The sequence below is a fragment of the Lotus japonicus genome, chromosome 3, assembly GCF_012489685.1.
Source record: "Lotus japonicus ecotype B-129 chromosome 3, LjGifu_v1.2".
Lineage (NCBI taxonomy): Eukaryota > Viridiplantae > Streptophyta > Magnoliopsida > Fabales > Fabaceae > Lotus > Lotus japonicus.
Window position 1 is genome coordinate 65,369,135 of NC_080043.1, and position 13,790 is coordinate 65,382,924.

At 33.3% G+C, this 13,790-nt stretch overlaps 1 long non-coding RNA gene across 18 annotated transcripts; it reads left to right on the plus strand.

The window, feature by feature from the left end:
* Positions 1-969: 969 nt before the first annotated feature.
* On the plus strand, positions 970-7,917 carry LOC130745307 (uncharacterized). 18 transcript variants are annotated; one of them, XR_009021654.1, is made up of 10 exons: positions 970-1,388; positions 1,500-1,576; positions 1,660-1,715; positions 2,670-2,742; positions 3,520-3,591; positions 3,906-4,103; positions 4,331-4,660; positions 4,803-6,340; positions 6,438-6,538; positions 7,113-7,437. It is a non-coding gene; the product is annotated as an uncharacterized LOC130745307 (long non-coding RNA). The 18 variants fall into 18 exon arrangements; XR_009021659.1 differs by having other exon boundaries at positions 4,061-4,103; XR_009021664.1 differs by having other exon boundaries at positions 4,061-4,103; positions 4,337-4,660.
* The last annotated feature ends 5,873 nt before the right edge of the window (positions 7,918-13,790 follow it).

The following is a 13,790-nucleotide window of genomic DNA, read 5'->3' on the forward strand; positions in this document are numbered from 1 at the left end:
AATATAATTACCGGGTATGTTATTTATGTTATTCCTGGGTAAATTTTATAAATGTGTTTGGTAAGTATTTTGTATTTCCGGGAACATTTTAAAATTTTCTTAATTTAAAAATTAAAAAAACTTAAAAATAAAGGTAAAAATGATAAATTGTGGGAGAAGTGGGAAGTTACATTCATCTTTTCCATGGGAATGTAAGATTCCCAACCTTTTTCATGGGAATCAATATGAAGGAAATCATGAGAATTGTGGAAGTTATTTTATTCCCGAGAATGATTGATACCCAGGAATCATAGTTTCCAATCTTGTAACAAACGCAGAAATGTTCATTCCCAACCTTCATATTCCCGGGAATCTCTTTCCAAATCTTGAAACAAACGCCTCCTTAGGTTTTCAATATATATATTGTTTCACCCAATCCCTTTCTTTCTTAACTTTTTAAGCACGTGACATCTTTTGGGCTGATTTTGCTTTTTGGTCCAACACCCTGCCACATGTCAGCCTCCGATTGGGCCTAGCTTTAAGTAAACAATCTAGTGCTTCGCGCGTACCATTCTTACGGTGACCACTTCCTTGATCCCGCCATGTGTTAGACAACAAAACTGCAGCCATCCATCTCTGCAAGTGCATGGTAATTCTCGAGGTCCGTCATCACAAAATCAGCTCCCCTATTAATCCGAAAATCTAATAAAATATGAATAAAAATCATAAAAATTATAGAAAAATACTGAAAACACATAAAAATAATAAAATGCATGAAATAATCCTAAAATGACCTAAGATGACTAAAATATCCTAAATAATATATTAAAATGCATAAAAATAAGCTAGAAAAATAACTTAAACACCTGGGTCATCATTTTGGATCGACTGAGAGCGCTTAGCTTGTAGTCGTTTGAGGATCTCGACCCAATCCACCCTGTTATCTAATAATTTTGAGACCTCATTCTGGAAAGTGAGGCACTCAAAAACCACACTCTCCTCCACACATTGCCACGTCATCTTTTCTAATAAAACAAATTCTCTCTCTCTTCAATTGAGCAACCGTGCTTCTCACGCGCTGAAACTCTTCTTCATGTATTTTCTTCCCATCCTGCATTCTCCTCTTCCAACTGAAACCTCCCTCTTCCCCTAAAAATTCTCCACTTCAAATCAGTTATTCACAAACCTGTAAACCGCACCTAAATCAGATATTATGGAATTTAAATTGATTTTCAATTTGCATTTTCAAAATGGGGCGCCTTGGGTGAAAATTTGGGGCTTTTTCAGGAGAAAATTTAGGAATTTCATACTCCTCTGTTTAGGGTTAACACAACCTCCAACCTCTAAAAACCCTTTTGTCAAACATTTTCATCTCACACAAGTTCATCGCTGTAACCGTTTGTTCAATGGTTGTCACCTCTCTATTCGTTGTTCATGTTCACGTTTCTCCTTCTCCTGCTTACTATCACACCTTCAACATTCCCACGGTTTGTAATCTTTCATTCTTCTCTCTGTTTTAGGGTTCTCCGTGTTCTTCTCCAACTGCATAAATTCTAGATTTCACATCCGTTCACCTGTGCAAAGGAAAAGAAATTAGGTAATATCTTTGTTTTCATTCTTTACTGTTTAGATTTTCAATTGCTTGGCCAATTTAATTTGATAAAGCATCTTTTTTTGCAGACTGACAACTCTAATCCAGCACAAGTAAGTTCAAGTAAAATTCTTGGTTTAAACAAGTAAGTTAATTTGAATGGAATATGTATTGCTTCCTTCTCCAAGGCATCATATCAGTGCGATGAAATCTGCTAAATCAAAACAAGAACCCAAAATGCATATAGTATACTTTGTTCTTCTATTAATTTAGCTTCTTTATAAGCAAATCAATTCTTTCCCATATTTATGCAATAATATACCATCCAACTTGGCTATTGGCTACTGATATAATCACAGTAACTGGTGAAATCAACTCTGAACTTAACAAAGTATGTACTTTATTTAGTATTTTTGTTTTATTCTCTTCTTGCAAATTAAAGCAAGTCCTTTTTAACTTTAAAAAATCATGTTTGGCAACATTTTATAGGCAGTTTAGTACTATGACTAAACTTAAATGAGATAACTATATATAATCAATAGTTTTTACTAGCTACTTGATGAGAATAAGTTTGAAAATCACACTTCAATTATCTGTCAATTTATTTTCCATACTATTTTCTTCCATGTACAGATTTAGTGATGGGAAAGCACATCACGTGTGCGAATGAAGAGAGATTGTTATACTTTCACTAAATTTCGAATCTGTTCTGAGATTGGTCTAATTTTCAGAAGTTGGGGCAGTGTAAAACATTATGGAAAAATTAGAAAATCAAGTGTACAAGATTTAAAAGCAATAAAATGTTATCTGAGATACTTTGGAAGGTTAGAACTTAGAGCAGAAACGATAAACAGGATAAATTAGTGATAGGATGGAAGAGGGTAAGTTACACTTGCTTGGTAACAAAACCAAGGCAAGTAGTTCATTTTGTCTAAATTTCTGAAACAACTCATTGTCTCTCTAATTCCCTGTCTATCACGTGCCTTTTCTTTTTACAGCTTCCGCAGATTTTTTTTTTATTGTATTTAACTTCTCATCAATTTGAAATCTTAATAGCCTTTACAATTTGTGTTCCCTCACTTTGTTTGTTGTGGCACAGATAAAAGCTCGCTGCATTCTTAGTTTGCTGCGACCTAGAGAAAAGATCATAGAGTGGAGTTGACTTCAACTGAGTAAGCCCCATTCATCATCTCTATTCCCTTCATATATATTTCCTTGGATTGACAAATATGATATTCTCCATTTCATGCTATTGTTTTTAGTGCATGCTTTTACTATTTCTTATTGATGCTCAAATCTGGCTGAACTTCATTTGCTATGATGTATGTACAAAAGAAGATGTGAAATTGATTGCTCTTACTATGACTTATTGCATAAAGACCAACATATAATTATATATAATTATAGTAATGCATGAATAAGACTTCCTACTTTCTTGATCATATTTATTTGTAAATTTTGCTCAAATTTGTTATAACTTGATTTTATTCAACATTGAAATTTCCAGTTTGTAAGTTTAGACGAAATATACATGAACTCTACTATAGAGTCCGTGCAATTAAATTATTATGGACCTTTTCAGAAATACTTACCTATTATATTACTAAAGGACCTAATGGTTAACCGTCAAATGATGGTCACTCATTGTCATAAGTTATTATTTTTCTAATTTTGAATGTTATTATTTTCCTTAAATGTTATTATTTTTCTAATTTTGAACATTTAAACTCAATTCCATTAAAACTAAAATACACCAAATGAAAAACAGTAAAATTTAGAACTCAGCCTTACTTCAAAATGTCAATGTCAATGTCAGTGATCACTGTATAAAGACTAAGATCTAAATATAAATTGACTTCAGTCAAGCCAAATACTATCTTAAATGTTATTATTGATGGTAACTATCATTTTATAGCTTTCTACTCCTTACATGTGATTTTCTTTTTTAGGATTCCTTGCAAATTGATAGTATTGATGCAAATAGGGTGCTATCTATTCAAAAGCATCAATCTAATGATACTGTAAGATTTTTTCATTGATTGAACATATCTATCTATCTATACTATATATAAAGGGAGAGTTTCTTCAGCCTGGAGGGTAACTTTGGAATTTAACAATTCAATGCACTACCCTCTAATTTTTAGCATGGACATTTTTGTAAAATTACTCATAGTATTTCCTAAAGAATCAATCACATCACAGCCGTACATTCCCCAATCACATTTCCCCTCAGCCCTTCCTCCTCCTTTCTTTCTTACGTTTCTTTTTTCCATTCACAGTCTTTTTGTTTTCCCTTCGTTTCATTTTCAATTGATCGGTTTCGATTTCTCAATAGATAAATAGGGGGCCGCGCAAGAGGGAGGCTCGCAGAGTTCGTTGTTGCTCTGCAATTTTCGCTCCAATTTTTGACAATTCTTTCTCTCAGCTTAATCAGCATTTTGTGAACCGCAAGGGTGAATAATTTGACCTAAACCCATCTTTTTTCTTCAGAGACGGTAGCAAAGAAACGCCCACATGACACTGGAGGTGGCAGGTATTAATGTTGTTTTTCATATTCCAAACCCGCAGTACAGTTTTTCTCCTTTTATACCCGTCTTCTGCTTCTTCATCGACCTTAGACTGTCAAGGAAATGGGTAATTAAATGTGATAATAAGTGATATCTACATTTTACAAGGGTTTAAAACGGAACTCAATTTTGGATAAGAAAATGGCGTAGCTTATTAAACCATAGTGTTCTGATAAAAATTTCTGATTTTAAGTTCCAGGTGCAGTGGACTAAATCGATCTGGAAAAAGTTTTTCTACCCTCTTATTTAGTGGAGGCTATATGCATACATCTAAAAGCCAGCTTGGACAAACTTTCCAAGTAAGCTTTATCTCTTTTTCTTCTTACCTATTTGTCTTTGTTCTACTACTGCAATGCCAAATTTTTAACTTCTCTTTGTAGATTTTGGGTAAATCCTAATATTTTGATTATGATTACTTCCTAACTGCACATACTTGGGTTTGTGATTATGTATATGTACTGGCATGCTCCCACTACATGCAAGTTCAAGGCTGGAAATAATCAATTAGTACTTACTTCATTTGGTGAGTTTTATTTCCACCTGGTGGCTCTTTGCCATATTTTGTGGATTTACAGTAGTTTCTATTTAATTCAATTAGGTAACCGAAGGTCACAACATTCTTACTATTTTCTGATTTTTTTTGCATTTTTGTGGTGTTTGTGCAGCTATACTCACCACTTCGACCAACTGTTGACGTAGCAGAAATATTTCTTTGGCTGATGGTTGTTTTTACAATATTGTGTGCGTTATATTGGTCACCGTGGTGGCCCAAAATAGAGGAAAGGCAAAAGTTTGTGCCCTTTACGAGCCATGTCATATACTGTCACCTCTTCATCTCTGATCAACTGGAGTTCATATATCCTCAACTTATTTCTGCAGGGGACTATGAAATCCCAAACACTAAAGACGCACGCATACTCACCCACTTTGGCCAGCATAATTATTTCTTTGACTGATTGTAGTTTTTACCATATTGTGTGCATCATATTGGTCAGCATGGAGGTCCCAAACAATTTTTATGACTTTTACTTCTTCCTTCCTCTTTTATGCATAAATGGGATGAGATTCCTTGCAGCATCAAATTTTCTTTCATCTTATGGCTATGGAAATTTAAATTCAGTCCATATATAGCTTTTGTCTTTATCTTTTGATAAAAAAAATACAGTGATGGTTGTATGCAGTTCTGGAACCCCAACTATTTAGATAATTTGTTCTAACTCTTGCATATTGGTATATATGCACTTTAATGTTGTATTTGCAGGTGATAGAATTTCTCAAGTCACTCGAGGTATGGCTGTCAAGCTCCTTAGAGAGAATTACATATATCTTAAAGAATTAAGAAATTCAATTTTTTTTTCTCTTGCTTCCTACTTACCAAAAAAAATCACTAAGCATTACCTTTATGTCTGTTTAGTTTTTTTCTCAAGTCACTCAAGGTGTGGCTTCTGTTTTCAGCACTATATTTAACCACTTAAACAGGAGTTACTGTTAAAAATAAAGCCACTTAAATTAGAAAAGAAAGGTTTCACAGTTACAAAAATGAATGGTCATAAGTTATTATACATTAAGGAGCATTTAGTGTGTTTGGGGCCATCATTATTTGTTATGTAACCACTAAGCATTAGCTTTATGTCTGTTTAGTTTTTTTAATTAAGGTGTTATGTATTGGTTATGAGCTACTCTTTAATAAATGGAGTATCATCTCATGTAGCATGTGCAGGATGTGTGGCAAAATCATGTCCTTTCTAGATTCTTGCTGTAGTATATTTAAAAGTAGAGTCATTCAGTTTATTTTAAGCATTCCTTCTATTATATTTGTTCACAGCATGAGATGCCTTATTATTGTGATGATTTTCATTGTTACTTTAGGACAATGGGAAACAAATTAGTTTGTGTGTTTCTTCCTCTCCTTATTATAAGCATTCAAAAGGTGGTCACCAATCGCCATTGGGGGTTAGGGATTGAGGGTAGAGTCTGAACGGTCCCAGGCGCACAAGAGGGAGAGGAGAGATCGGAAAGGATATCAACATGGATGCTCTGTCAGTCATTATTTAATTATTAATAGTTTCAGAGCAGATGAATTTAAACTTGAATTTTGAAATTGGTTGTTCAACAGGCATTCTACTACGCAGGAAAGACTATCATGTCAAATGAGGAATTTGATAATCTCAAATGTGGGAAGGGAGCAGTGTTGTAATGCTAGGTATGGAGCTGAAACTGTAATGATACATACATGATTTCCTGCTAACCTGTAATTAACTAAATTAATCTCATATTTTATTTGTTAACTACGCGCGCAGGTTCTGGTGAGCAAAAATTCTTGGAAGCAGCTATGGGTTATGTGTCTGAAAAATCAATCATGAGCAATGGAGATTATGCTGATTTAAAACAGAGGCTAAAGGTACTTAATTTGCCTATTTGATGGGGGCGAGGGGGGATTTGAATGAAGGGTCCGCTTTGTGTGTTTTGTAATGTGTTGATGTTTGATGATCAGTTCCCCATATCAGTTTTGTAGATTTGAAATCGAACAATCTGTTTGATTTTTGTGTGCTCGGAATAATAAATTTTACATAAATAAAGTGGTGGGTTCTGAGATGGATTGAGACTTAGATTTATTGATTTATTGGCTATTGCAGTTCTGAATTGGTTAGAACATTACCCTGTGGCATGATGTTTCTTTGAAGAGTTCTCTTAACTTTCTAATGCAAATATATATTCATGGTATTTTTCTTGAATCAACATCTTTATCCCAGTAATTGTAGACATGTGTTCTGCATAGAGTTTATGATGTGGTTAATAAAAGTAATAATTTTTTCCATTGATTACTCAATCCGAATGTTTTAGAAAATATGACTGAGAGAATTTTTATAATGCCAAAGGTGTGAAGTTCTCCATATCTTTCTCTATTAATCATATTCCCTTTCAGCTATATTTAAAGACTTGGTAGTTTCATTTTCATTTTGATCTTATTCCAGGAAACCCAGTTGATAAAGTCAATTTGTATCTGCTAGAGACAAGCAAAGATGGCAGCAGTGGCTGTTGTCATAAAAGAAAAGCAAAGAGTGTTCATACTCCCCTTATATTTCTCTGAGCCTGACTAACAATTGTCCTTATACTGGCCTAATGGTGCCTCCTAAGTCCTAACATATCCTTTTTACTCTGCATTCATTCTACATTTGGTTGTCTGAGGAGAACTTATGAATGAAATGGTGCTTTAAGTTGTCTTTTGTTTTGTTTAAAGCTACTATATGTTGATATTTTTGGTTACTTATTCAATGAGTTATTTTCTCATATTGCATAGATGGCTGCAAATTCAAGAAAACACACATTGGAGGCTTTGGAGAGAACAAATGTTGTTGCTTAAAATTAAATTCTCTTAAAAGAAAAGAAGAGCAAAAAAGCTATAAATATAAGCACGGATATGGCAGGAGTCATTATCAACTCAGATGGGGGTTCCGATGAGTCCTAACCACCTGTCTTGAGTGTTTAGAAGCTTACAAAAAGGAGCTCTATATGTATGTTGATTTGGTGTTTCATTTAATCCTATTAACTTCATCGTCCCTGCAATCAAACAAGGAGAAGAAAGATGTTTCTTTTCAAATCTCTATCAATGTATCACCATTAATTTCTTAAAATCTTTTGATTAATCTATCTTTTGCTTCTATTGGGAAATTTCATGATGGGAAATGAGGAATGTATATATAGTTGTGCTCCTGTTCCCCGTGTATTATTTGGCATTTGTTCATGTTATTTTCACCAAGAAAATTCTGAGATTTGATATTAGGCTTTTGCTTGAATTACCCCTTATCCAAATTAAGAAGTCAAAGGAGATTAAAAAGCATAACATGAGAGAGAGGAACGGAAACCAGTTGGACAAGAACAACCCATTAACTAATACAGTAGAAATTAAAAAGTAAAAGAAAAGAACAGAAAAAAAAAGAATACAAATTAAAACAGTGAAAGTCTTCTCTTTTTATTTATTTCTTTGTGTGGGGTGAAATAGTTAAAAATGAAATTGTTCCCTCAAGTTTTTTTTTAGGGAATTGACTATTTCATCTTTTGCTAAACAGAAATGTGATAGCTAAATGATAAAATGAAGTCCTAAAAATGTGCTCAAGTTAGTGAGAGAAAGATAGCAACATGATTTGTAGTAATTTGTTGTTAAACTATTTTTTTTAGAGCAAAAGAGATATTATTCATTAATAATCGAAAAAGGAAACAACCCACAAAGACCACAAAGAGGGGAACAACCACCAACCCAACCAAGGATCAAAAACAACCACCCAAAATAAAAAAGCGCAGCCAACCTAACAACTAAAAGGAAAATTTCCTTTAATAACTTCAGTCAACTCTCGAATGGCATTTTCATCGCTACCAAGGAAGGACATGCTTGCAGACTGAGCAAGACACCAAGCCTTCTTTGCTCGCGTGAAATAAGGGCCCGATGAAGAAGGAAGACTAGGCGGCGCCGACACATTAGTGATAGTCACACTCTCAGATTTACGAGGACGACCTCTATGCCGCCGAGAACACTCCATTCTGATCAATGCCTCTTTAGTTTTCTTAGGCCGACCACGAGGACGAGGCCTCAGAGAGGAAAAATCAAGAGCGGGATCATCACTAAATGCAGCTGCATCCACCTCAAGGGCATATGCTGAACTTTGATTTAATTTTTTTTATTAAACTTGATTTCTTTTACCTTTGGTTTTCTTGAGTACTTTTAATCTTCTATACTGACGTGGGTGTGTTTTTCCAGCTCATGATAGTGTCTTTAACTCTTAATCACCATGCCCTTACTTGATAATTTTCCAAGAACCTGTGAAGAGCAAGCATTCCCAGCTTCACTACGAGTCAAAATTGTATTAGTTAGTTAACTTAGGGAGATAGTATCCTTTTGCATGGTTTATATATTTCCATCCAATTTTGCATATTTCAATCCCATCTTCTTCAATAAAGTTGGCCTTCATCTTTTATCTACTGTCTTTATGGTATAGATAGGTTATAATCTATTTTATTTATTTATTTAGTTATCTAATAATGACTGAATTATTAAAAAAAGTGATTACATAGGCACATGTAATTTTTTTTATGGGTAGTCGAAACTGCTCATATCGCAGCCCTTTGAAATTTATAACTAATATATTAACCACAAAATTTTTAATAAACACAATTTAACCACACGTACCAGAAGTAGTGGTAGTGCAAATTTTATTTGATGGTTTCAGTCTACCCATCCATGTCATGCTATATCCTTATTCTATTTACCTCAAAATTATTTAATTTTTTTATTATTATTATTTGATTTTTATGAGTTAGGAAATTCTAAAGGGCACACATATGAGGCACAAGGGCATTTTTTTTATAGGCAGGCATAAGGGCATGTGCTATGCAATGGACTTACTAGAAGACAATAAAGAATACATTGATTTAGTAATAGAAACTTTGAATTGGGGTATACTACAAATGATTTTAAAAGACTTTTTACTACTTTGTTGTTATCATATCATCTTTCAAGGGTAGAATTTGTTTGGAAAAAACTTGAGAGTATTTAAGTGATAGTATTGTATAGACAAAGACTTCTTATGCAATGTAGCGATTAGTACATTTTTAATCAATGCTCATAACAAAAGGAAAAAACAAAAAATAAATAAAATAATTGCGCTTTTACAAAATAAAAATATACATATTCATCAAGGAAAATAAACTTACAAATTTATGTTTGCTTATATCTAAAAATAATTTCGTCTTTTTAAATCATAAATTTTCTTTCAATAAACATAAAAAATAGCACAAATTTAGAAAAAATACACACAAGAAACAAAAATGAGCATCCCCGTGCATCGCACGGGTAAAAGTACTAGTATACTTCATTTAAGAATAATAATTATATGAAGAAAAAAAACACTAACAATATGTGGTTTGTACTTGCAGGGTGACATTTCTATTACAAGTGAAAATGAACTTGAATCATATTCTGCGCAGAATGTTACTCCTATGAAAAGAATGTCACATCAAAATCTTGATTATTCTGACATACCGGAAAACTCTCCAGCACAAGCTTCCTCAACTAAGGAGTTAAAACGTGTTAAGATAGAGAAGTGAAATAAGAACTTGATTACAATGAGACTACTGCTACGTTAGTATATGTTGCTTTGCTATTTATGTTGTTTTAAAGAGTTAATTACATTGTTTGGTTTGGTATTAAGTAAAATCGGATGACCAATTTTAATATTATTCATGTATCTATTTTGATTTTACCTCCGGTGCACAAAAACATTTACTTCGATATATGACTATTAACACACGCCTAAATATTATGACAAATTTCAAATATTTATTATTTTCAAAAAATTAATTAACAAGTACTAAAATAAAAAAAATAAAAAAAAATATAAAATTACCCGTGCATTGCACGGGCTACATACTAGTGGTAGTGAGTTGCTAAACAACAGAAATGTTATCGGTGGGAAAGGGAGGAAGTAGGCCTGGGGGCAGAGTTTGGGTCGAGGAAGTGAAGGGTGCGTCTGATGTTGGTGCGTGTGTAGGGGTTTGGGGCCAGAGTTTAGGATGGAGTAGAGGAGATAAGGGTTGTGGTGCTTGGGGAGAGTGGAGGTGTTAGAAGAGGGTTTGGACACACTCAGCTCTTAGTAAATACCCCTTATTCAACAGCAAGAATAAATACCCCTTGTTAGTTGCACTTGAATTTAAATAAAAAGTAAATAGAGAGTAAAAGATAAGAGAGAAGACACAAAAAATTTATAATGGTATACCCTTAAGACTTGACCTACCTCTAGCCCTTAGCCACCACCAAGTGCACCCACATCATTCTCCTTTTACAAGTATTCATTTTTCAAGTTTCTTCAGGCTCAAATACCTTTACAAAGATAAAGAGATTTCTACTAAGTTTTTCCTTTAAAGAGGGCAGTAAACTATGTAAGTTGTAGGCACTGTTGTTTTTGACGGTGCTTAATAAAAAATACTACACATAGACTTTACAACAAATGCAAGAAGGAATGAAAGACTTTGAGATTTTGCTTGCTTATATATATGAATGCTTAGAATGAGTCAATAATCTTTAACTTTCTTCAAGTTAATCCTTTTATAGTTCGTTTGAAATATGGTCGTAAGTTATTCAAAAAAAGAAAAAGAAATATGGTTGCAAGAATCAGGGCTGGGTTCTTTTTCTTGTAGCTTCTTGAGGTTCAAACGGTCCTCAGTTAAAATGCATTTTTCAATTTGTGTACCAGTACTATGATATCTTCAATAGCAACTTTAGATTGATCTTTTCGAAAAATATGACGCAAAAGTAGCCTCAGTGAAGGTGTTTTACTAAACATTCCATTTTTTCAAAACTTTTGTGGTTGAGAGAGTAGGCTCTTTGTCTAATGGCGGTAGGATAGGACGGAAATTACTTTAAAGGTGATGATAAATGTCGGTTTCAATCTCTGAATCATACTAGGTTTGATGTATAAGCATACTACGTATGGATGTTGAGGAACATAGACGATAGACCATAGACGATGCATAACGTAAGACGATGTTAACCAAAGACGTCTTCAAAAGAGTGGGTAAGACAATTCAAGTATGATTGTGAGACGATGTTTTCCATTTTGTTTAGGAGGATATTGTATTACATCCAAGACCATGTAATGCTGGAAAAAATTGTTCCTAAAATTTCAAAACTTCATTATTTAGCAAGCTTACTTAATGAATTCATAATTCTCATCTTGTTATCATCAAAATAAACTACTCCTCCCTCCGTTCCTTATTAACTGTCCACTTTGAAGAAATTTTTTTGTTCCTATATATCTGTCAACTTAGAGTTTCAAGAGAGCATTAAATGATGTTTTTCCAAGAAATGTCTTTGCAGGAACAATAAATGAGGAAATATAATATACATATTAAAGGGTGAAATATGAAATCAAATAATACTTTTATGAAAAGTAACAAAATTAATTGCACTCCTTAATATGTGTGTTTCTTCTCTTCCTGGACAGGTAAATAGGAACGGAGGGAGTAATAGATATTTGATACTAGACATTTAGACTTAACATTAAAATCATAAGGAATGGAGATAGTTTTACTTTTACACTATCTCAATAACATTGTGTTGAAAAACTTCTTAAGAAGTTTGATCATCATGACATCAAATATCCTAGTATTCTTTATGATTCTAACACTCAATTAACAAAAAATAGAGCATATCTTTTTTTCTCAATCTTAGCATGCAAAAATCACCAGGAACTTGCCACATTTTGATGAATTTTCTCATCCAAATATATAATGAGAAATCCCATAAAAAAGGTTCATTAATAACAAGATATCCGTTAATTCTATTAGCACTTTTTAATTGTCCCCTTTTATAGTGTGGAGTGATATATTGCATTTTTTAGGGGATAAGTTTAAGAGATGTGAATGATATCCATATCCTTTATAAAAGGATAGTATATAAAGTGAAATATATACTTAATTGATGAAATCACCTATATAAGTGTTAAGTGAGCTCGCTTGTATGAGATTATAACAAAATCTCTAAAGCACTCATGAATACCAAGCACAGCATGATGTATTTGCGCACAATAGGGATAATAGCAAAACCTTTAGGGGTGTAATTTCATTGGTAACACTTCTAACATACATCAAACTTCAAATGTCTTGGTTCATAGAGCTTGTTGTGTCTTATCAATCTAGATCTACTTCAGAGTAAAAATATGCACCAGGTCTGAAACATTTACACTCATGGAGATTGCCTAGGTGATTCTTCTTTATAAATCTAAATTTCCTTAAACTTGTAAAATATGTATGAGATTGTTGAGAAATTAGAGTATTTCAAAAGTTAAGAAGTCCCGCATTGCCGAAGTGTGAGCTTGTAAACACTTCATATATTAAACTTACATTAACATGGTAAAGAGGTTATATGTGATCAATTTGGGCTTGCGCCCATGAGATTAATCGGCTTAATGCACTTATCTGCATCATTGTACAACCAAAAGAAGTAGTTTAATTTTGGGGAGTATTCAGATGTCACCAAATAATCATTTTAGAGACAATGTATCTAATTCATGAGTTAGTATGAGAATTCATCTAGTTTATCTTCTCCCTTATTTGTTTTGTTCATCACATACGAACAGCACATTTATTTTCAACTAGACTATTTTTTAAGTGGGGAGAATAATATGTAAGTTCAAATCTTGGTGCCATCACCAAGTAAGTCCAATATAAGCCTGCTTTGTAACCAGTTTTCTTCTAGACAACTGTCTTCTGTTAGAAAAGAGTATTTTCTTATTATTAATCATTTCACGAGGCACAGATTATTTTAAGTTTTGATCAGCCTTTTTAAACCAAAGTCATTTGCCTCACCTTGGTTTGATCAACAATGATCAGTTGATTGCAATTGTAAAATTCTGAAATAGTAGGATCCAAAGCTGCCAACCAACCGACTGTAAATAAAATCACGTTCCACATCACGTGACAGCCCTATAAAGATAAAAATCAATGTAAAGTTAATCTTGTGCTGATTTAGCTTTGGGACTTGTAAGGTGAATTAGTCAAAGATTTGTCACATGACTCACCTGCATGATCCCCTGCTGATTTTTCACATTTTTGGTCCAAACCTACCAAGCAATATTAAAATATGAACCAACAAAGATATT